Below are 22,850 nucleotides of genomic sequence, written 5' to 3' on the forward strand. Positions count from 1 at the left end.
ACGCAGCGTCAAAGGTGTGCGCCTCTTCTGACGTCACACTGTGCGTTGTTTCGGTGAAATGAATTTCTACAATACTGTTAATTATACTCTCTGCAGTGTTTAAATGCTTACACACACACACACACACACACACACACACACACAGTTACTGTCCCTCCACACATACGACTCGGTTCTGCTTCTATGCCCCATCCTTGTTTACTATTTCCCACCGAGGCTTCTAGACTTCTGATTGGCCAACATTGTGCCAAGTAGCTGCCAGGCCAAAGGTTTTGTGTGATTGCTTTTAAAAAACAATTTTCTTTTTTCTTTGAAGCTCAACTCAAGACTTTGCAGCTTAATGAAAATAGAAAGAAGTGTCACAGCAGCGTATCACCCTCAGACAAATGGCCTAGACGAAAAGACAAATGACAACATAAAAAGGTGTGTTTTATTTGTATGTAACATTTCATTTGCTTTTAAGACACTGTCACTATTGTGGTTTTTTTATGTCCACATGTAGAGCCCTGAGAAAATTAGTCAACAGTCAACAGAATGACTGGGATGTGTATCTGGATGCTACACTGTTTTCCTTGAGGTCCAATGTCCACACCACAACCAAATACACACCATTCCGTTTAATGTATGGGAGAGAAGCTACATATCCTTCTGAAGTTCCTGTTGAAGTCCCAGTAAGTGTTATTAAGGAATTCTATTTATGCAACAACTATGATAATGCATAAATTAAATGTAATCTTAATTGGAAATTGTGCATATTGATATTGGCTGCAGCTTTAATCTTCTCTGCTTAACTTCTATATGCAAGATACATTTAAAAGATAAAGTGACTAGTTCCTTCTTTATGTTTGTATCTTTATGTAAAGTAATAAATGTTGAGGAGACCTTTAAGTATAATATGTTCACCTATGGAAGTGTAAAAATGACTATACAAAAAATGATATGAGTCTCTTTGTGGCTTTCTGTGCTCAAAGCTTTATAATAGTATATTTGGGCGACCGTGGCTCAGGGGGTTTGGAATCGCATCTGTAACCAGAAGGTCGCCGGTTCGATCCCTGGGCTCTCTGTCCTGGTAGTTGTGTCCTTGGGCAAGACACTTTATCCTACTTGCCTACTGGTGTTGGCCAGAGGGGCCGATGGCGCGATATGGCAGCCTCGCTTCTGTCAGTCTGCCCCAGGGCAGCTGTGGCTACAACCGTAGCTTGCCTCCACCAGTGTATGAATGTGAGAGTGAATGAATAGTGGCATTGTGAAGCGCTTTGGGTGCCTTGAAAAGCGCTATATAAATCCAATCCATTATTATTTACTTTTAAACATGAGTTATTATAGTTAGAATTTTCAGTTCATTTTTCACATGCATTATTTGTCTTTGTGATTTTAATTTCAATTTAAAATGTGAAAATTTTAGCTGTCCTCCATTCTCCCTGAGGAGTCGAGTTACGGTGACTTTGTATCTTCTACAAGAGACGCACAAGAGCAAGTTAAAAAAAAAAAAAAAAAAAACTGTAGAGGAAAAGATGGCAAAGTCCCAAGACTTACAAAAGGAAGCCTATGCCAGACGAGTCCAGAAGAAATACAGAAACCTTGTGTACAGCGTTGAAGATGAAGTTCTTCTCTTGAACATGAGGAAACGTAGAAGGAAGGTTTGATCCAGATTTTTCAGGACCCTACACCATTCAAGACATCGCTGGCAAATGTGTGAGATTAAAAAACACGGAAGGAGCAACTTTAAAAACATCACTACAGCATTGACCATATCAAGCCGTACAGAAGAAGCCACCATGTAAATATCAGTGACAATTAAAAATACCCAACTCGCAGTCAGACAGTGAACAGCAGCACAGACCTGAAGATGCCCCCCTGCCATCCTACTGCTAACCCTCAGTGCCAGCAAAGTCCAGAGGATACCAGACCCTCTATTATTCATTATGCACCCAAAACGGCTGACAAAAGTTGTTTCTCCCACAAGGAGTTTAATTCTGTTCCTGGACCGGAAACGCATGAACAAGAACTTCCCTCCCAGACACAAAGCTCAGAAAATGAAGGTGGCATAGTGAACAACTCTTTTTGGCCCGTTGGTCATTTGTTGCCAGTTTGGCGTTGCAACATGATTGATCATTGCATGACTTTGTTTGCATTTTGCAGTCTTCAACTCATATTGGATGTAAAGAAACATGCAACATGCACTGAGCTTGTGGAAGTCTGGAAATGGATCTGCCTGTCAGTAATTTTCTCTTTTGCCCACCCGCTGTACCTTTCCTATTTCTCTGCGTGAAAATGCATGTTTATTGTGTTGACTTTTTTCCTGTTGTGGCCCGTTGGCCTTTACCCGGCTTTTCCACTAAAGATCTCATGCATGCCTGAGCTAACTTATCATATTTTTCTTTTAGTAAAGAGGCTATGGCGTGCAAAGGATACTGGGCGCTTGGAGACAGTTGTTGGACCATACAAGTTATTTGATTCCTCTTTACGAACACTGCAGGGGTCACGGTGGCTTTCTGATGAGGTAAGAGAACTTATCATTATTGATTTTGATGTGCTGCTCCTTCTGAAGCATCTGCAGTGCAGACACCATTAATAGTTTAAAATGTGCAGGTAGGTGGGGGGGGGGGGGGGGGTTATATAGCAAAACTCTGATAAAGTTTCACCCATTCACTTCAATAGGAAAGATTGTTATCAACAACAACACAGATGTTGTGACATCTGTGACATCATAATACCCAGTTTATGCAGAAAGAACCTTTATCAGCAATTATATTCCTTTCCAAGTTTTTGTGTACAGCACTCAAGCAGTTACTTCAGAACTTGTTGCTGCTGGTGTATAAACTCTGACTTTTCAAAACAGGTCATTGATGTATACCTGCACCGTGTCATTGAGAGACGAAAGGTAAGTAAGAAATGTCCTTTGCCCACTTATATTGAAATACAAAAAATGTATTTACTGTTCTGTAACATTTTTGTATACTTCTACAGAATGCTGTACACCTGCTCTGTTCAGTAGTTGCAAGCTCGTTGTTTTCTGGGCAGTTCAGATGCCTCACCAAGGTAAGTTGAAAGTTAAGAAGTGGTCCAAAAAGTTGACTCATTTCTATTTCTGAGGACAGAGTTCAGTTCCTTTAAACAACACTATGTTTGAAAACACCCTGAGATGCATGGTACCTAAGTAAATCGAAATTACTCTGCACTTCCAATCCCACAGATGAAGTTCCCAGTTGAAGACATGTGGTTGTGCCCTGTGAACTTTGGTACGCACTGGATTCTTGTGGTATGTGTTCATATAGTTATTAATTTGTATAATTTGTTGTGAAGCAGTTTCTTGCTCAAAGTGTTATTCTTAAATAGGTTTTCAGTGGCAAAAACTATAGTAATTTTTAATTTATTAACTTTTTCCTTTAGATTGTCAACATTTCTGCACAGAAAATACTGCTCATAGACCCCATGGGGAATGAAGGTGTTTATGACAGGAAAATTCTGCGCAACTGGAGGTATGCATGATACTGAGGTATTATTCTTAGATAAAACATTTCTTGTTTCATTACAAACATTTTTGTTCAACTAGGAATTTTCTGAGGATGAGAGGGCATGAAGACACCATGGAGTGGCAGTTACAGACTATGCAACACAACAAGCAACAGGATTCCAGCAGTTGCGGAGTTTTGCTGTTAAAGGTAACCCTTATTCAAATGATTCCATTTATTGTTAGCTACAATTAGGACTTTATATTACAATAATGAGAAATCTCAGTTTGCAGAACACTACCTTGCTTTTGGAGAGGTCAGTGAAGTATTAACCACTACAGAAGCAGTTGTGCTGGAGCGAATGCAGATAGCTTGCACCCTACTTGAACATCGAGGTAAGTCCAGTAAAGTCCTTATCACGTTAGAGTGTGTACTTCCATTTTAAATAGTGCTTTTCAAACACTTTCAAATAAGACCCTTCTTTAAGTCTAATTAAAAAAAATTCAGGGGACTAATTTGCCATGAAGTATTTGTGGAACAAATTTACTACTATTTTTTAATTACCGTATTTTCACGACCATAAGGCGCACTTAAAAGTCTTAGATTTTCTTCAAAAAGTGCGGTGCGCCCTATGTGTTGTAAGGAGGACGTAGTAGAGAACACCATGAGAAAGTTAAAGGGTGAAGTGTGGGCGTTGATCGTATATACCGGGACAATCGCACATACCTGTATAAAAGAACAGGTATGTGCATTATGCAGGACATCGTTGTTTTAACAACCCTGAAAATGGCAAAGAGACACGCTTACGAAGCACAGTTTAAACTGAAGGCCATCAGCTATGCGGAGGAACATGGAAATCGAGCAGCGGCGAGAGAATTTAAGATTAACGAATTGATGGTTCGCAAATGGAGGAAGCTGGAAAACAAGCTCCGGCAGGTCAAGAAAACGCAGCTGAGTTTCCGCGGACATAAGGCGAGGTGGCTCGAGTTGGAGGAAAGACTCGAGCGGTGGATCATCGAGCAAAGAGCGAGCGGGAGAAGCGTTTCGACGGTCACCATTCGGCTAAAAGCAGTTTCACTAGCTGAAGAGATGAACATTGAACATTTCCAAGTAGGTCCGTCTTGTTGCTTTCGTTTTATGAAACTGTGCCATTTTTCCATCCAGACCAGGACTACGGTAGCGCAGCAACTTCCAGCGGATTATAAGGAAAAGCTGGCCATCTTCTGCTCCTACTGCAGCAAACACATCGGCGACAAAAACATCCAGCCCAGCCACATCACTAACATGGACGAGGTCCCGCTCACTTTTGACATCCCGGTGAGTCACACTGTGGAGAAGAAGGGGACCAGCACGGTAGCGATACGCACAACGGGGTATGAAAAGTCGTCTTTTACTGTTGTGCTTGGCTGCCATGCTAATGGACAGAAACTGCCGCCTATGGTGATTTTTAAGCGAAAGACTTTGCCTAAAGAGAAGTTTCCAGCAGAAATCATCATTAAGGCAAATGAAAAGGGCTGGATGGATGAGGAAATGATGAAAGACTGGCTGAGGGAGGTGTATGTAAGGAGACCAGGTGGTTTTTTCTACGCATCACCATCGCTGTTGATCTGTGACTATGCGTGCCCATCTCACAGCCGATGTGAAAAAACTTGTGAAGCAAATGAACTGTGAGCTTGCTGTCATTCCGGGAGGCCTGACAAAGGAACTCCAACCGCTGGACATCGGTGTGAACCGCCCATTCAAAGTAAGGCTGCGAGCGGCCTGGGAGTGATGGATGACCGGTGGAGACCACAGTTTCACTAAGAGTGGAAGGCAGCGTCAGGCGAGTTACGCCACAATTTGCCAATGGATTGTAGATGCTTGGGCTAACATGTCTGCTGGCACTGTTGTTCGAGCTTTCGCAAAAGCCGGCATCGTTTCCGAGGAGCCGCACGGCACGGAAAGTGACTCTGACGGTGAAGACAGTGAACCTGGCATGTTTGATGGAGATTTAGCGCAGCTGTTCAATTCAGACACAGAGGATGAGGACTTTGATGGGTTTGATTGATGATAAAAATGTGAGTACCAAACTCAGTTTTGCTCCTGCTTTATTTTTAAATACGCACACTTGTATGCTTGTGTGTTGTTGATGATGACGATTACCGGCAATAGAAATGTGAGTAAGGTACCGAATTCAGGTTTGCTCCCGCTTTATTTTTAAATACGCATACGGTATTTGTATGCGCCCTATGGTCCAGTGCGCCTTATGTGTGTGTTAAATACAGTAAGGGCACACATAACAGACTGCGCCTTTTAGCACAGTGCGCCTTATGGTCGTGAAAATACGGTAATCAATAAATAATGTTTGAGTAAAACCTAACCATGAATGTGTTTCAGGGAACGCTGAGGATTACTGCATTGTTTACTCCATGTTAGATACGGACGCTGACCGCAGCATGATTGAAATGGTAAAACAAAACCAAACAAAAGAAACACGTAAGTCTTAGTATCATTACTTGCTAATCATGTTTAAAATGTTGACTAATAGTATTCACCAAACATATGAGCTATTTATTTTTCCTTTCCAGGTGCAGTGTGAATCTTGCCAAAGATGGGCACATTTTGCATGTGCAAAATATAAAGAGAGCAACCAAGAACATAAATGCAAAAATATGTAAGGAAAACACATAACAACTTCTAATAAAAACAGCTGTCTTTTCCCCTCCATGTCTCTTTGCATTCTTTGTCAACATTAGATGATTGTGTGCTGGAGGCACGTTTTAATAGTGCGATTTGGCCATCTGAACATCCTACCATACGACGGAGCCATTAACTACGTAAGGTAGCATATTCTGATAAGGTAGCACGGATTGATAGACAAGACCATAAATTTACGCTACGGTAGGATGTTTTGACAAGGTAGGACGTTTTGTCAGAACAGTGAATACAATCTCACTACACCTAGCCGAATCCTTCATTGCCCTGACGAATTCTGTGGTGTATCTTCATTTACTTTAACAGATTTTACATAGTAAATAAAGTTTTGTTTTTCTGAATGTTCTTTTTTCTTTTAAAAAATAAATAAATAAAAATTAGATATAGATCTCTCTCGATCTCTCTCTCCACACACACACACACACACACACACACACAGATATTAATGTAGAACAATTATGTGTATATGTTAGTTTATAAGACCTATGTTATATATAATTCAGAGGAAAGGGGATGTGTTGATATGTAGGTGTTCATGTAATGATAAGGTTTACCAGCAGGGGGGCACTGTATTTAAGAAAGCTCATGAATGCCTCCAGGGGAGCACAAAAGACTGGTCTGTGGTGTGAGAGGATGAATGGTGTTAAAATGTTTGGGGCAGTAGCTCGCAAGGCATAAGTGGATGCCGTGTTATTTTTAACAAGCGCTACGAAGACAACACACGACCCTCCTCTCCAAGGACAGAAAATGCAGAGAAGACTCACCACTCAGCAGGCCTTGGAAATGATCCTGAGTGAAGTCAACCCTTGTGACTCGTATGGAGAAGACCTAGAATTTCAGAGCTGTCTGATCAGTCTTCAGGTTAGGAAATAATATGAAATGAAACCTATTTCAAACAAGTGAAAAATACTAAAAAAAAAAAAAAAAAAAAAAAAAAAAGCAGAGCAGAGTGACAGAAATATCTACTCTACCTTTTTTTTTTATAGTTTCCACTTTTTGTGTGTGCTGGGTTAGGTGTTAAGGTTACTAGCTAACCCCATTTCATTTCAAAAAAGTAAGTGGATATAGTAAGTAAGATATTTCAGACATTATTCCGATACAGAGGAGGAGATACTGGCATTATAATTAGTTTCTATGCATGCATTTGTGATTTCGTTTGACCTTCCAACTGCTCACAATTTGAATTTGTTCACACTGCAGATGAGGAGACTGCTTCTCAACCTAAAAAGAGAGCTTGTTTGGTGACTGAGACAGCGAAAGATGGCACAGTGTGGCGTGAAGAACAGGTGGGGACCTGTCTCCCTTTCACCCCAATAGAAGCGTACTCTGCAGATGGAGAGCCAACGGCTAAGGCCAAGAAAAGCATCTCGAGTCGCCTTCAGAGCTTCCTGTGTTTCATCACTCTTGACGTGCTTCATAGCATTCAAGAATGGACTATTCAACATGCACAGCAAACGGAGCATGTTCATTGGTTCATGGACCTCCCTGAACTAATGGCATTTATTGCAATTGTCATCTTGCGGGGGGTTACTAGGGTTCCATCACTACGTGACTGCTGGTCAGCAAACCTGGGAAACCCACAGATCATTGGAACTATGCCGCGAAACCACTTCCAAGACATCATGCGACACCTACGCTTTTGATGACAGGTCCACCTGCGGTGATTGAGCAAAGACTGATAAGTTCGCTGCAATTTCCAGTGTGTGGGGATCATTTGTCACCAACTGCATCACGTGCTACAACCCTGGTCTACATATTCAATTCAATTTTATTTATATAGCGCCAAATCACAACAAAGGTCGCCTCAAGGCGCTTCATAGATACAGAGAAAAACCCAACAATCATATGACCCCCTATGAGCAAGCACTTTGGCGACAGTGGGAAGGAAAAACTCCCTTTTAACAGGAAGAAACCTCCGGCAGAACCAGGCTCAGGGAGGGGCGGCCATCTGCTGCGACCGGTTGGGGTGAAAGAAGGAAGACAGGATAAAAGACATGCTGTGGAAGAGAGACAGAGGTTAATAACAGATATGATTCAATGCAGAGAGGTCTATTAATACATAGTGAGTGAGATCATATCACTGTTGATGAACAGCTTTTCCCATCAAAGACTCTGTGCCGTTTCCTGCAGTATATTGCAAGTAAACCTGACAAGTTTGGGATCAAGTTTTGGGTGGCTTGTGACCTAAAATCCAAGTACATTTGCAATGTCCTCCCATATCTTGGCAAGGACCCCAATCCAGTGGGGAGAGACTGTCTGAAAATGTAGTGATGAGGCTGATTGATCCTAGACAAGGGCAGAAATGTTACCACGGACAATTTCTTCACATCGCTTTCACTTGCGCAAAAACGTCTTTGACGGAAAACCACCATCCTCGGCACAGTCAAGAGTCGCCGGGAAATTCCTCAATCCGCTGGACACACAGATCGCAATGAATTCACCACTCAGGTATGTTGCAGGTCTTTTGTGGTTCTCCTCCTTGAATTGCTACCTTATCGTGGTGGAGGGGTTTGTGTGTCCCAGGGGCTTTGTTGTCTGGGGGCTTTTGTCCCCTGGTAGGGTCTCCCATGGCAAATTGGTCCTGGGTGAGGGACCAGACAAAGAGCAATTCAGAAGACCCTTATGAAAAGAACATCGAGGGAACAGTTTACCCTGTCCGGGATAGGGTTACCGGGGCCCCACCCTGGAGCCAGGCCCGGGGAGGGTGCCCGAGGGCGAGCGACTGGTGGCCGGGCCTTAGTCCATGGGGCCCGGCCGGGCACAGCCCGAAGAGGAGACATGGGTCCATCCTCCCGCAGGCCCACCACCCGCAGGAGGCACCATAGGGGTCGGGTGCATTGTGTGCCAGGTGGCAGCCAGGAGCGGAAGCCCTGGCGGACTGACCCCCGGCTGCCAAGACTGGCAATAGGGACATGGAATGTCACCTCTCTGGTGGGGAAGGAGCCTGACTTGGTGCGTGAGGTTGAGAGGTACCGGCTAGATATAGTCAGGCTCACCTCTACGCATGGCTTGGGCTCTGGAACCAGTCTCCTGGAGAGGAGCTGGACTCTGTCTCAGTCTGGAGTTGCCCCTGGTGAGAGGCGGCGGGCTTGGGTGGGTATTCTAATATCCCCTTGGCTTGCTGCCGGTACGTTGGGGTTTGTTCCCTGCGACTTACGGTTGGGGAACAGGTCCTGACTGTCAGCTGCGCTTATGCGCCGAGTGGCAGTTCGAAGTACCCAGCCTTCTTAGAGTCCCTTGGGGGGTGCTGGAAGGTGCTCCACCTGGAGACTCTGTTGTCCTGCTGGGAGACTTCAATGCTCACGTGGGTAACGACAGCGAGACCTGGAGGGGCGTGATTGGGAGGAACGGGTACTCCCTGATCTGAACCCGAGCAGTGTTTTGTTATTGGACTTCTGTGCTAATCAGTTTGGCCATAACGAACACCCTGTTCGAGCATAACAGTGTCCATAAGTGCAGGGATAGCTCAGTAGGTAGAGTGGTGGCCCCATGATCGGAAGGTCGGGGGTTCGACTCCACTGAACGGCTACCCTGAGGTACCCCTGAGCAAGGTACCGTCCCTACACACTGCTCCCCGGGCGCTACACTGGTGGCTGCCCACTGCTTCACTGGGTGAATGGGTTAAATGCAGAGGAACTATTTCCCTACGGGGACTAACATGCACACTTTACGTGGCACCAGGACGCTCTAGGCCGTAGGTCGATGATCCCTTTTGTAATCGTATCACCAGACCTGCGACCATATGTTCTGGACACTCTGGTAAAGAGAGGGGCTGAGCTGTCAACTAATCACCACCTGGTGGTGAGTTGGGTCAGGTGGCGGGGGAGGACACTGGACAGACCTGGTGCACCTAAACGCGTAGTGAGGGTGTGCTGGGAACGTCTAGCAGAGGCCCCAGTCCGCGAGATCTTCAACGCACACCTCCGGCAGAGCTTCAACAGCATTCTGAGGGAGACTGGGGACATTGAGTGTGAATGGACCATGTTCAGCGTCTCCATTGCCGAAGCTGCTGCATTGAGCTGCGGCCGCAAGGTGGTTGGTGCCTGCCGTGGTGGTAATCCCTGAACCAAATGGTGGACACCAGAGGTGAAGGGAGCCACCAGGCTGAAGAAGGAGTCCTATCGGGCTTTGTTAGCCTGTGGGACTCCGGAGGCAGCCGACAGGTATCGACAGGCCAAGCGGAATGGGGCTCGGGCAGTGGCTGAAGCAAAAACTCGGGTGTGGGAGGAGTTCGGAGAGGCCATGGAAAAAGACTTTCAGACCGCCTCGAAGAGATTCTGGCAAACAGTCAGGCACCTCAGGAGGGGAAAGCGGTGCTCTACCTGCACTGTGTATAGTGCTGGCGGAGCGCTGCTGACGTCGACTGAGAAAATTGTCAGGCGGTGGAAGGAATACTTCGATGACCTCCGTAATCCCACTGACACGTCTTCCGAGGAGGAAGCAGAGTCTGGGGATGAGGGGAATGACCCACCAATTTCCAGGGGCGAGTTCACTGAGGCAGTTAAACAACTCCTTGGTGGCAGAGCCCCTGGTGTTGATGAGGTCCGCCCTGAGTTCCTGAAGGCTCTGGACGTTGTAGGGCTGTCCTGGTTGACACGCCTCTGCAATGTTGCGTGTAGATCAGGGGCAGTACCCATGGACTGGCAGACCGGGGTGGTGGTCCCCAACTTTAAGAAGGAGGACCGGAGGGTGTGTTCCAACTACAGGGGGGGGGGAAATCCACTCCTCAGCCTCCCTGGGAAAGTCTATGCCAGGTTGCTGGAAAGGAGAGTCCGTCCACTAGTTGAACCTCGGATACAGGAGGAACAATGCGGTTTTCGTCCTGGTTGTGGAACACTGGACCAGCTCTTTATCCTCTCAAGGATACTTGAGGGTGCATGGGAGTTTGCCCAACCAGTCTACATGTGTTTTGTGGACTTGGAGAAGGCATTCGACCGTGTCCCTCGGGGTGTCCTGTGGGAGGTGTTGCAGGAGTATGGGATGTCTGGCCCATTGCTACGGGCCATTCGATCCCTATACAACCGTTTCAAGAGCTTGGTTCACGTTGCCGGCAATAAGTCGGACTCGTTCCCGGTGGGTGATGGGCTCCGCCAGGGCTGCCCTTTGTCACCAATTCTGTTCATAATTTTTATGGACAGCATTTCTAGGCGCAGCCAAGTGGCGGAGGGCTTTCGCTTTGGTGGCCTCAGAATCTCATCTCTGATTTTTGCGGATGATGTGGTTCTGTTGGCTTCATCGGGTGAGGGCCTCCAGCTTGCACTGGAACTGTTCGCAGCCGAGTGTGACGCAGCGGGAATGAGGATCAGCACCTCCAAATCTGAGGCCATGGTTCTCAGCTGGAAAAGGGTGGAGTGCCCTCTCCGGGTCGGGGATGAGTTCCTACCCCAAGTGGAGGAGTTCAAGTATCTTGGGGTCTTGTTCGCGAGTGATGGGAGAAGGGAGCCGGAGATCGACAGACGGATTGGGGCTGCAGCTGCAGTAATGCAGACGCTGCACCGGTCCGTCGTGGTGAAGAGGGAGCTTAGTGTAAAAGCTAAGCTCTCAATTTACTGGTCGATCTACGTCCCTACCCTCACCTATGGCCACGAGCTGTGGGTAGTGACCGAAAGAACGAGATCACGGATACAAGCGGCAGAAATGAGCTTCCTCCGAAGGGTGGCTGGCCTCTCCCTTAGAGATAGGGTGAGAAGTTCGGCCATCCGGGAGGGGCTCAGAGTAGAGCAGCTGCTGCTCCACATCGAAAGGAGCCAGCTGAGGTGGTTCGGGCATCTGACAAGGATGCCACCTGGGTGAGGTGTTCCAGGCATGTCCCACCGGGAGGAGGCCCCGGGGCAGACCCAGGACACGCTGGAGAGATTATATCTCGGCTGGCCTGGGAACGCCTTGGTGTTCCCCCGGATAAGCTGGAGGAGGTGGCTGGGGAGAGGGAGGTCTGGGCCTCTTTGCTTAGGCTGCTGCCCCCACGACCTGGCCTCGGATAAAGCGGATGAAGATGGATGGATGTTTGTGTTTCATTTTGTGTAAAAGTGTTATGGAAATAATTTCTTATTTCTTAGGAGTTTTCCACCACTGCTGCCACGCTGATGGCGTATGTGGCCAAACGGAAGAAGACAGTCTATATTCTTAGCAGCATGCACAGCGTGGTTCAGACTGATAACACCACCAAAAAGGAAGCCAAACACTGTCACCCTTTACAACACCACAAAGTGTGGCGTGGATGTGATGGACCAGATGGTGCGGGATTACACTGTCCGCAGAGGAACACGGCGCTGGCCAGTTGCCGTGTTCTATAACATGATTGACATGGCAGCACTGAATGCACATGTGCTGTATCAAGTATGCACCGGGACGAAGGAAAGACAGGTGGACTTCCTGGTGGAGCTTGCAAGAGAGTTGGCTAACTCTCATATGGCTGGGAATAAGGCAAGAAAAGAACAGTTGCTTCAGACAACCCTTTTGTTTTGTTTTTTTGTACTGTTTTTATCAATGAATCTCAGCAACAAAGGAAATACACCCATGTGTGTTGATTTCTCCCTAAGATGGCAAACTGAAACACAAGTTTCCTTGTGGCTCAGCATGGCCCCACCTTATTTACATAACAAAATCAGCAGTTCACAGGTGATTAAGGATATTCGCTAAAAGGCTGGAAGGCGGGGGGGTTTTTTGGTAGAAAAGCCAAATGGCCGCTCTCTGATGTTAAGTATTTCCACATTTTCCCCTTTAAGGTGAGGTTTTTTTTGTTTGGTTTTTTTAATGTTTATTATAAAATTCCTTTCCTAAATCTGTTTGGAGTTTTTCCAGGCACCTAACCCATGCATACTTTGAAAACACATCTATACATGTCAATAAATACCTAACATTATCATTATCCACAGAATATTCACACATGTCAACCAAATCAGCTTGAAACTGTTTGTCAATCCCGTTAACCAAAACTCCATTTCTGGGGAAATGTATCCTTGCAGGTTTATGAAGAGCCTGCTGCCTCACTGACAGCAATATGGAGTTTCTTTACACTTCCTAAACCCCCTGGGTGTGCAGGGTTGTGATATATTTTTCTCAGCGTGTTTTCCATAATCACTTTGACCAAACACAAATGACAAAAAGTGTTAACATACGTTTTTAAATTTGTGTAGTGCACAGTAAGGTTTTTATAACACATGTACATTAAATCTTGTCTCCCAGACCAGTAGTTTCCAATCATGTGGAGCAGCGCTGATTTAACACCGCGGGTGTGATGATTGGTATTTAGCAGGTATCCGACATTCTCATCAATGGTGCATACAATGTGCGGCACTGATCTCAGGTCACACAGAAGACGCTCTGCAGTGCTGTTGATTTGTGCTTCAGCCTCACTGATGCTGTATGAGCACACAGACTGATGGCTGGGATGAATCGGGGCGTCCGGAGCTTTTCCATCACCTCATAGTAAGTCTTGAAGAAAAACAGGCAATTCAAACAAGCAACTGTGCTGTAACTGGCTGGGGTGACTGGATTGGCATCCATAACATATCTCCTGCACATACTCATTCAGCGCCTCCCCCCACAAAAAGGTGCCAGTTATATTCCTCTGAAAGTATTGACATGTTTTACTTCAATAAGAAGTTTACAAGTTGGTCTCGGTGCCAGTGTCATTTTGTAAATGGCTAAAGACTACTGATCTGGGCAAGATGCTTACTTTGGTTCTCTGAAAGCATAATCTAGCGTGGTGATGCAGAGCGGTTTTCCTCTAAATCAGTTTCAAGCTGACTTATAAGACATGCAAGCATTGGCTGATCATACCAACACATTTAAATATTTGTTGACTGCTATTGATTGATTATCACTAAGGCTTTTGAATCAGTTTTGTTTTTCAAGACCCGGCCATAGCAGGTTTTTTTTTTTTTTTTTTTTTTTTTTTTAATTTGTTTTGTTTTAACTTTCTGGTTTGAATCCATTTTCAAAACTTTATTTTTTTTGTAGCTATAATTATTTTTCAGCTTAAACATGCTCCAGTTCAGTGCAAGGCAGTTGTACCAGAGCGAGGCATGGCCAGATTTATGTCCTTTTGATGAGGGGCTGCAGCGGCCTTTGAAAATCTTTTCAGGTACAACCACATCTGATTCAGACCTGATCAGAACTGATTAATTCAACATTCAAGTTCATTTTATTAATTCGTTCATCGGGGAAACACCACCGCTTACTCCCCCTGTGTGGCCGTGAGCTCAGCCACCATTTAGGCCAGTGCCTCCCCTGGCTGGCCCGGTCAGTCCAGTTCACCATTATCTTTTTATAATTATTTGAACATGGAAAATGAGGGAGAGGATATCAGCCAGCCAAATTATGATTCACTTTAAGCAATAAACTTTGCTCTAGCTGTGATAAACTCAAATAGCTCTGAGTCTGAAAATGCACTCACAAAAACAGTGAGCATCCTGCTATGCAGAATTGTGATGACACTCTGGAATACCCAAATTTAGCCCTAGCCCAATTAGCTAGGGCGGAGCTTCAAAAGTAAAATTAGGATTAAATTAATTGAAGGTCTGCCTGATTCTTTTGAAGAGAAGACTTTTTGCAGTTGCCACCTTTGAGTTGGATTATAGCAGGTGAAATTGGTACAGTGGGTTATGCTTCTTAACTGAATTACATTGCTGTACTGAAAACCCCATGGTAGCTTTGTGTAAAACTGATAAATGTTCCCTTTTATTTTCCAAGCAATGTACAGTTGTGATCAGAAATTTATACACAAGATTTACATTTCTTTTTTCAGCACAAGTGAGCGCAGATTTGAACTGATGTTGAGTCTACCATTTTAGTTAGTTCTCAAAGAAGAGTCTCCCACTAGGTCTCCTAGTGACTGTGTGTCAGCCATGGCAGAGCTCAGAGACCTGATAACAGAATGGCAGCACAGCATGTTTCGGTACTGGGACTGGATTTACTGGAAGATTATTTAAACATGCCTTAAAATGCAATAAGTTCTACATGAGAACCCAGAATATTGTGGCACATGGTGGTTAACAGAAGGCAAGCCCTTTAATGAGCTGAGGAAAAACTAGCGGGGGGGGGGGGCGCAAGATCAACCAGTACTAAAACGAGTGTGCTTGGCAGAGCCGCTACCAGGGCCCCTACTAACACTGGGGAACTAAACAGGGTGCTCTGACAGAGTGTGAATGAGACTGAGACAATATATACAGAGGAGGGTGATTAGAGGAAGTGGAGACACATGGGGAAAAACACACAGCTGAACTGAATCCAACTAATGAGAAGAGGAAGCAAACCTCAAGACAACAAATCAGGAATACAATATCCCAAATAAAACAGAAAAAGTAAATGCGGACAGAGGGACTATATGAATCAATAAACTATACACAGACCAAAGGTCAACAAACTGAGACAAAGGCTGAATAAACACAGAGAAGAGACAAAAATTGATTGGACAGGTGAAAGGACTCGAAACTATTAAATAAACATTTTAAGAACTATGCATGTGCATGTTCACGTGAAAATAGACAAGCTCCTTTCAATTACTAATCAAGTTCATTTTACGCATCATTTGACTCCTTGCAAATGATATGTTCTTGTTTAACATCACTTGTTCTAAATCCTATGTATTTGCAAACAACAAATGATGGCACTGAGGGAGTGGTTAAGGTTTGCTCGATTGGCTTTTATCAATCAACTTATTTCAGTTGTAGGAATCTAAAAGAATTTTCAGCCCTACTTTCAAAACCATTTTATTTCATATGTTACTCAGACTGAGATTTAATGATCTTCTAGCATGGACATTTTCTTTAATTCTCCCCACAATACAGGAATCCCATGCATTGGCCTACAATGGCAAAATGGTGGGATCTGCTGGAATACAGTAAAAATATCAAATGTCACTACTTTTCTTAAAAATGAAATGCTGACATGCTGACTTTTGGAGTGATGGGCCTACTCCTGAAGACCTTCTATGACTCTGTGTTACCGTGTGGTCTGCTGGGGTGTCAACATCTCTGCCGGGGGCAGGAAGAGACTGAACAGGCTGATCAGAAGGGCCAGCTCTGTTCTAGGATGCCCTCTGGACCCAGTGGAGGTGGTGAGTGACAGGAGAATGGTGGCTAAGCTGTCATCACTGTTGGACAACATCTCCCACCCCACGCAGGAGACTCTGACAGCACTGAGCAGCTCCTTCAGTGGCTGCGGCACCCACGCTGTGGGACGGAGAGATTTTGCAGGTCTTTCCTCCCCACTGCTGTCAGACTCCACAACAAAGACTCCAACTGATCAAACACACAAACCCACACATGTGCAATAAGACTAAGTGCAATACTCTTTTCTGACAAAGTTGTATTTTTACTCTGTTGTATATAGAATTTGCATTCTATTTTTATCCTGTTGTATATTTTATTCTATTTATTCTACTGTATATAGTATTTTATTCTATTTTATTCTGTACAGTTGTGTACAGTATATTATTCGTATTGTATTCCAATTTTTGCTGTATAACTTTTGCACTGTCCACTTCCTGCTGTGACAAAACAAATTTCCCACTTGTGGGACTAATAAAGGTTATCTTATCTTATCTTATTACAGAATGTATGGTTTTATACTGCAATTGAAGAGAGATTAAAAAAATACGGTTTCAGTGGAATTGGAAAAAGGCATTTTTGTCCACAAAGGTGTTGAGAGGGAGCATCTGGCATATGTAAATAATAATAATGCGGTCGAATCAGTTTTGTTGCTGATCTTTGATGTCCAATACTCTAATGACCACGAATGTTGCATCCCCAAACTATTTATTATATGGAAAATATTTAGTTTATATATTTACAACTTTTATTAGATAAAGTCTTTTTAGTAGACTGTTTTCTATCAGTCTAACGCTGAACTTTAGTAGCAAATGTCAATAATAAAACCACTTATTCATTACAGAACAGTATTTTAGTGACAAAGAGCACAGTATCTATTAAGACGATTGTTATTTCAGCGAAATATTTGTTGTTTAAAGACTTCACTGACAGAAATGTCTGTCAAAACAGGCTGATGTCTTGATAAATCGAGCAGATATTTGAAGTTTACACAGCAACATTCTCGCCTGAAAATATCTTAAAAGTTTATTTTGTGACCCAGAAAGAATAATATTAAAACTAAATAGCTGCCATTGTTGAAAGCTGGAATTGGCTGGGCCACGGTATGAATTCTGGGATAGGTTGGGCCACGAAGGATACACCCGACCCATCTTTCAAATCCGCGGAAATGAATGACGAATTTGTCGGCAGCATTTGGAGAAGCCTTCGACTTGGGACAGCCTCCATTGGCTGGCTGTGACATAATTGGCCTTCCAATGTGGCCTCCAAAGGATAATGTGTGTTATCTGTAACATATCAGGCTGATGAAACCGTAACTGATGAACGGTGTTACAGTGGCAGAGAACAGTTTAAGTCTGTTGTGGTAAATGTTGTTACAGCATGTATAAATAGCCCGTGTTTGTGGCAGACTGTTGCTTATGGCCATACCACCCTGAACATGTCTGTTCTCAGAAGCTAAGCAGGCTTGGTCAGTACTTGGATAGGAGACTGCCTGGGAATATATTGCTGTAAGCTTTTTCACTTCTGACTGCCTTGCTAAAAAATTTAACAAATTATCAAATTAATTCCCATAAACTTGTTTACAACTCCCTACCAACCTAAACATGACTGAACACATCACATAGGGTTGAGCCTGGTTATTACTTTGATGAGAGTACCAGGTGCTATTAGGTTTTTCACTTCCCTGTACAAACTGCAGAGGGCGCTGATGACACAGGGAAGAATGCATTTATATATGAAGGCAAAATGTGTTTTTTTAAATCCTGAAACCAATATTATGAACAAAAATAAATCAATTAAGTAAACTGGTTAATTATGAATATAAATAGGGACTGAGCTCAAAAAATGATCTGAGGCAGCAGGAGTTCAGCTGCCCTGCTACTCCTAGTCTTCACTCCATTGACAAAATGATAAATCAGTCTTCCTATAGTGTGTGTCTGTGTGTGTGTGTGTGAGTAGTAGAGAGAGATATCGACAGAGAGAGAGTGAGTGAGTGTGAGAATGGCTGTGTGTTTGTTAGAAACACACTTGATAATGAGGGTAAGAAGCTGCAGCAATGCCCCCAAGAAGCCTGGAGGCAGACAGAGATGGAAGCAGGACAACTGCGCCATCCACAGTCCACAAGAGTATCAAAGGTCCAAGGCCACACATCCTGGTGACATCCGCGCATCCATCCCAGCAGGAGAAGGAGCGAGGCCCCAGATGGAGTACCCATGGAATCCCAGAGGACCAGAGGCAACAGGTAGTCAACCCTGCTAGGGAGTCGACAGAGGCCTAGAGCCCCACGGTACAAGTCGAGAACAGGCACCCAGGAGCCCCCCTTACAAGGAGGAGGTCCAGACCACTCTGAGCCACCAAGGGAGCGGGCCAATGACAACATCAGGTAGGGGGCAGAAGTGTCCAGCTGTTTTTGAGCTGCTTTTAAGCATGTTTCTAGCAACCGTATGTTTGTTTTGATTAGTGGCCCAGATATATGGCGCTGCGCTCCCACAATACATTGCGCCATTACGTCAATTCCAAAGCCCTAAGCCAACACACACACACACACACCATTTTTTCACTCACTGTGACCCACCCACTAGTGACACACAGAAAGACAAGCAGCAAACCAGGATGAATCCATCTCACCACAAACCACCTATAGACCCCTTTCCCACGCACGTTGTGAAATAGGGGCATAGAAAGATGCCCTCCCCAACTCAGTGTTGAGGGTGCTATGTTGGGTTGGTCCATTGTGAGTGTACTGGATGAGTATGACTGTGTGAAAACGATTATATACAACTTAAAAACTTAAAAATCAAGTAGATAATAATGGATAAGCAATAGGGAGACAAGAGAAGCTAGTTTACAATCTAACACAGAAACTGACCTTCAGTGACAAAACGTTTATGTCAGTGTTACTCTAAATCCTCATCTTTGACTTATTAACACAAAAGGCAACATTTACTTTAAAAACGTACTTCTTTCATTGTGGAATATGTTCTGAGAATATTCAGCTGGATTTGATTCACACAGCTGAGGCAAAATAAATTAATATAAATATAATATAATATAAATCTAATAATATAATATAAATAGCATAAAAACATATTGCTGAGTTACAGTTTAAATTATTTCTCGCCCAGAGGTGTGCTCTCTGTGAGATACTCAAGGATTAACAATGATGTGTTTACCAGAGAATTCTTGATAACCACAACTTAACACCTTATGAGTGCTGCAGAGTGCTGATGCACCTCGTTCCAAAGCTGTGAACAATGGAAACTGTTCTGAGAGCAGAAGAAATCCTTGTATTATTGCAATAATTCTAGATGTTATCACTCTACATAAAAGTGTTATTAAATGTGTTATGTAACACTTTGTTTCTGAACTTGTACATGTCTACCATTTGATACTTCTGACCAAATGGTAAGTAATTAATTTTAAATGTCAGAATTGTTTAAACACTTTGCAGTATTGATTCGACCATGAGCTCCACTCTATAGCAAAGTATTCTAGTGTCAAATGTGAGGCCATCTGACAGACACCTAAAGCTTGTTTAAAACGGTTCACACAAGAGGACAATGATCCCAAACACAACAGCAAATCTATTACAGAATGGCTGCAAGAAAAGTGTTTCAATAGCCCAGTCAGTTCACACCTCAACCTGACTGAAACGCTGTGATGAGACCTTAAGAGAGCTGTGCATAAACCAGTGCTCACAAACTTCAAGGAACTGACCAAAGTGGTAAAGAAAACTGGAGGAAAATCCTCTATAACAATGTGAGAGACTGATAGTCACATAGAAAACATTTACTTCATGTTTTTGTTGCTACCCACATAGCAAAATTGGTATGGCCCCGATCCCGCCCACACAATGTGCTTACACATGGCCCACATACCGCAAAGAATGACGGCCCTATGGTGGCCCCGATCAGGTTTGCCAGAGGTAATCCAAACATGCGCCAGCACAAGGCCAGTTGCAGACACACTGGTGGTCCCGAGCTCTTCCTCCTGAGCTACAGCCACCCACTGGCACAAATGAGTAAACCACCACACCACCCTGACCACGCCCGATCTCGTCTGATCGCGGAAGCCAAGCTGGGTCGGGCCTGGTCAGTACTTGGATGGGAGACCGCCTGGGAATACCAGGTGCCGTGAGCTTTTGCACTTCAACACACAAATGACAGTTTAAATGTTGAAACGGATGTGAGGCACTCTTTAAGCTCATTTTCCAATAGGATGGTTAGTGAGTCTTGTGCAAAGAGCTCTTCCACTCATGTAGTAATGTCAAATTCTTCAAGCCTTACATCAATATCACTGTACATGCACAGAGCACCTGTAGATGTTTTTGTGCAAACACTCACAATTGTTTATGACGTGAATATTGCAGCATTAAGTATGCATTATAACTGTGCTGTCATGTGCAGCTATTTAAAAAAAGTAGAAACTAATCAATATCCTTCACTCTAAATTGTTTTTTAAATCCCAATAAATGGGTTACAGTATCTACATGAGCCCCGTTGTCGAGGAAGCTTCTCACTTACGGCCGTACCAGCCTGTTCTCCTCTGATCTCTGAAGCTGAGCAGGGGCGGTCCTGCATAGTAGCGTCACCTTCACCTTGCTCCGTGTTAGAAACTCCATGATATCGTGTTCCCTGCTCAGGGCAGCACACTGATGCGCATTTATTCAGTGCTCTTCGGGACCGCAGCCGGCAGCCGATAAGAGTTCAAACTGGTTGCACATGGGTGTCAGGTTGACACTGCGCCCGCTGCACACTACAAGGTTAACAAGTTCCTCTCGACTGAGCCCAGACGGACTAGCCACAGAGATTTTGTACATTTACAGAATAAATAAGTTTGTGTATTTGCTAAATATTTGGTTGTTGTTGTTGTTTTTTTGTTTTGCACAAAAGCGAAATGCAATGAGGAGCATTGTCATGAAGCTTTTCCTGAAGCTGCCTCCACTGAGTGAGCAGCGGCGCCCTCTGCAGTTTGTGTGTGGAAGTGCAAAAGCTTACAGCACCTGGTATTCGCAGGCGGTCTCCCATCCAAGTACTGACCAGGCCCGACCCTGCTTAGCTTTCGAGATCAGACGAGATCGGGCGTGTTTAGGATCCATCCATCATATTATTCAAGGTGGGGTGGCGGAACCTATTCAAGGTACCAAAAGGCAAGTGGTGAGGCACTCCCCTGGACAGGCACCACCACATTTGCATCTTTGGTCCAGTTGGCCAATTAGGATCTATCTATCTATCTATCTATCTATCTCTCTCTCTCTCTCTCTCTCTCTCTCTCTCTCTCTCTCTCTCTCTCTCTCTCTCTATATATATATAAAAAAAAAAAAAAAACACCCAGCACGCCCCTGCGGGCGGTTTATCCTTCAAGCTTGGGTCCTCTACCAGAGGCCTGGGAGCTTGAGGGTCCTGCGCAGTATCTTAGCTGTTCCCAGGACTGCGCTCTTCTGGACAGAGATCTCCGATGTTATTCCCGGGATCTGCTGGAGCCACTCGCCTAGCTTGGGAGTCACCGCACCTAGTGCTCCGATTACCACGGGGACCACCGTTACCTTCACCCTCCACATCCTCTCAAGCTCTTCTCTGAGCCCTTGGCATTTGCAGCTGGATAGCGTAGTGGTTAGACTACACGCCTTTGGAACACAGGATCGCAAGTTTGATTTCTGCCTGAGGCGTCTGTATCCAGTAAGGGTCCTAAGGCTAGACTCCCTATGCTAAGCAAGCCTACCGCAGACATGAGCAAGACAGATAAATATGAAGGCATGCCAGCTCGGATGTCGCCTGGATCAACAAGGTCCTCATCAGGTGTTGAGGAACCAGGGCACCCTGACGAAAAGTGGCCTACTGGAACAAGAAGGCATCGGTGGGCAAGAGACGAAAACAGGGCGTTGTTGGAATGCTACTACGCAAGTAACCCCAGCGGAAGGGGCTACATGAATAGGATGATGGATATATATAAATATGTGTGTTAGGTTAAGCACGACTAGCAGTAATCACCTTGATTAACAAAGTAGTTGTTCAAACATCAAGATTTCATTGTGCTTTCCTGAAGTTTTTAACTTGCGTAGAACTAATTAAAACAAATTTCACTCTAAATACTTAAATAAATCACTTCAAGTCAATGCCAGTATACTACGTTGATCCAACATAATCTGATTACATTAAACCACCAAATACAAAATGTGTTGGTTTGACATGGTCAAAAATGGTTTATTGTACTTGGTTAAATCACGTGGAAAAAGGTGCCATGATTAAATTGTGTTCATCCAACAACAGATTGGATGAACACAGCTCTAAAAGATCTATCACCTCTGGTTTTAAAATATGTTTGAGGGACTACCAACAGCCTTTGATTAGAAGATCTCAGGCTGCGAGAGGGAGCGTGGGGTTCTAAAAGATCAGAAATGTAGTCAGGGGCATCACAATTCAAAGCTTTAAAAGTCAGTACCAAGATTTTAAAATGAATTCTAGCCAGTGATGAACGTAACACTGGTGTAATGTGCTCTCTTTTTTGTGTCTAAGTTAAAAGCCTTGCAGCAGCATTCTGGACTAACTGGAGACGGTCAAGATTCCTTTTGGTCAAACAAAGAAAAAGGCTGTTACAATAATCTAAGCGAGATGAAATAAAAGCATGAATAACCATTTCTAACTCAGAT

General features: G+C 44.2%; 1 pseudogene; it reads left to right on the forward strand.

Annotated features, from left to right (window-relative positions):
* The first annotated feature begins 20,222 nt into the window (after window positions 1–20,222).
* LOC120735508 lies at window positions 20,223–20,341 on the forward strand (annotated as a pseudogene).
* The last annotated feature ends 2,509 nt before the right edge of the window (window positions 20,342–22,850 follow it).

The sequence above is a fragment of the Simochromis diagramma genome, unplaced genomic scaffold (assembly GCF_900408965.1).
Source record: "Simochromis diagramma unplaced genomic scaffold, fSimDia1.1 OVJJ01000027.1, whole genome shotgun sequence".
Taxonomy (NCBI): Eukaryota; Metazoa; Chordata; class Actinopteri; order Cichliformes; family Cichlidae; genus Simochromis; species Simochromis diagramma.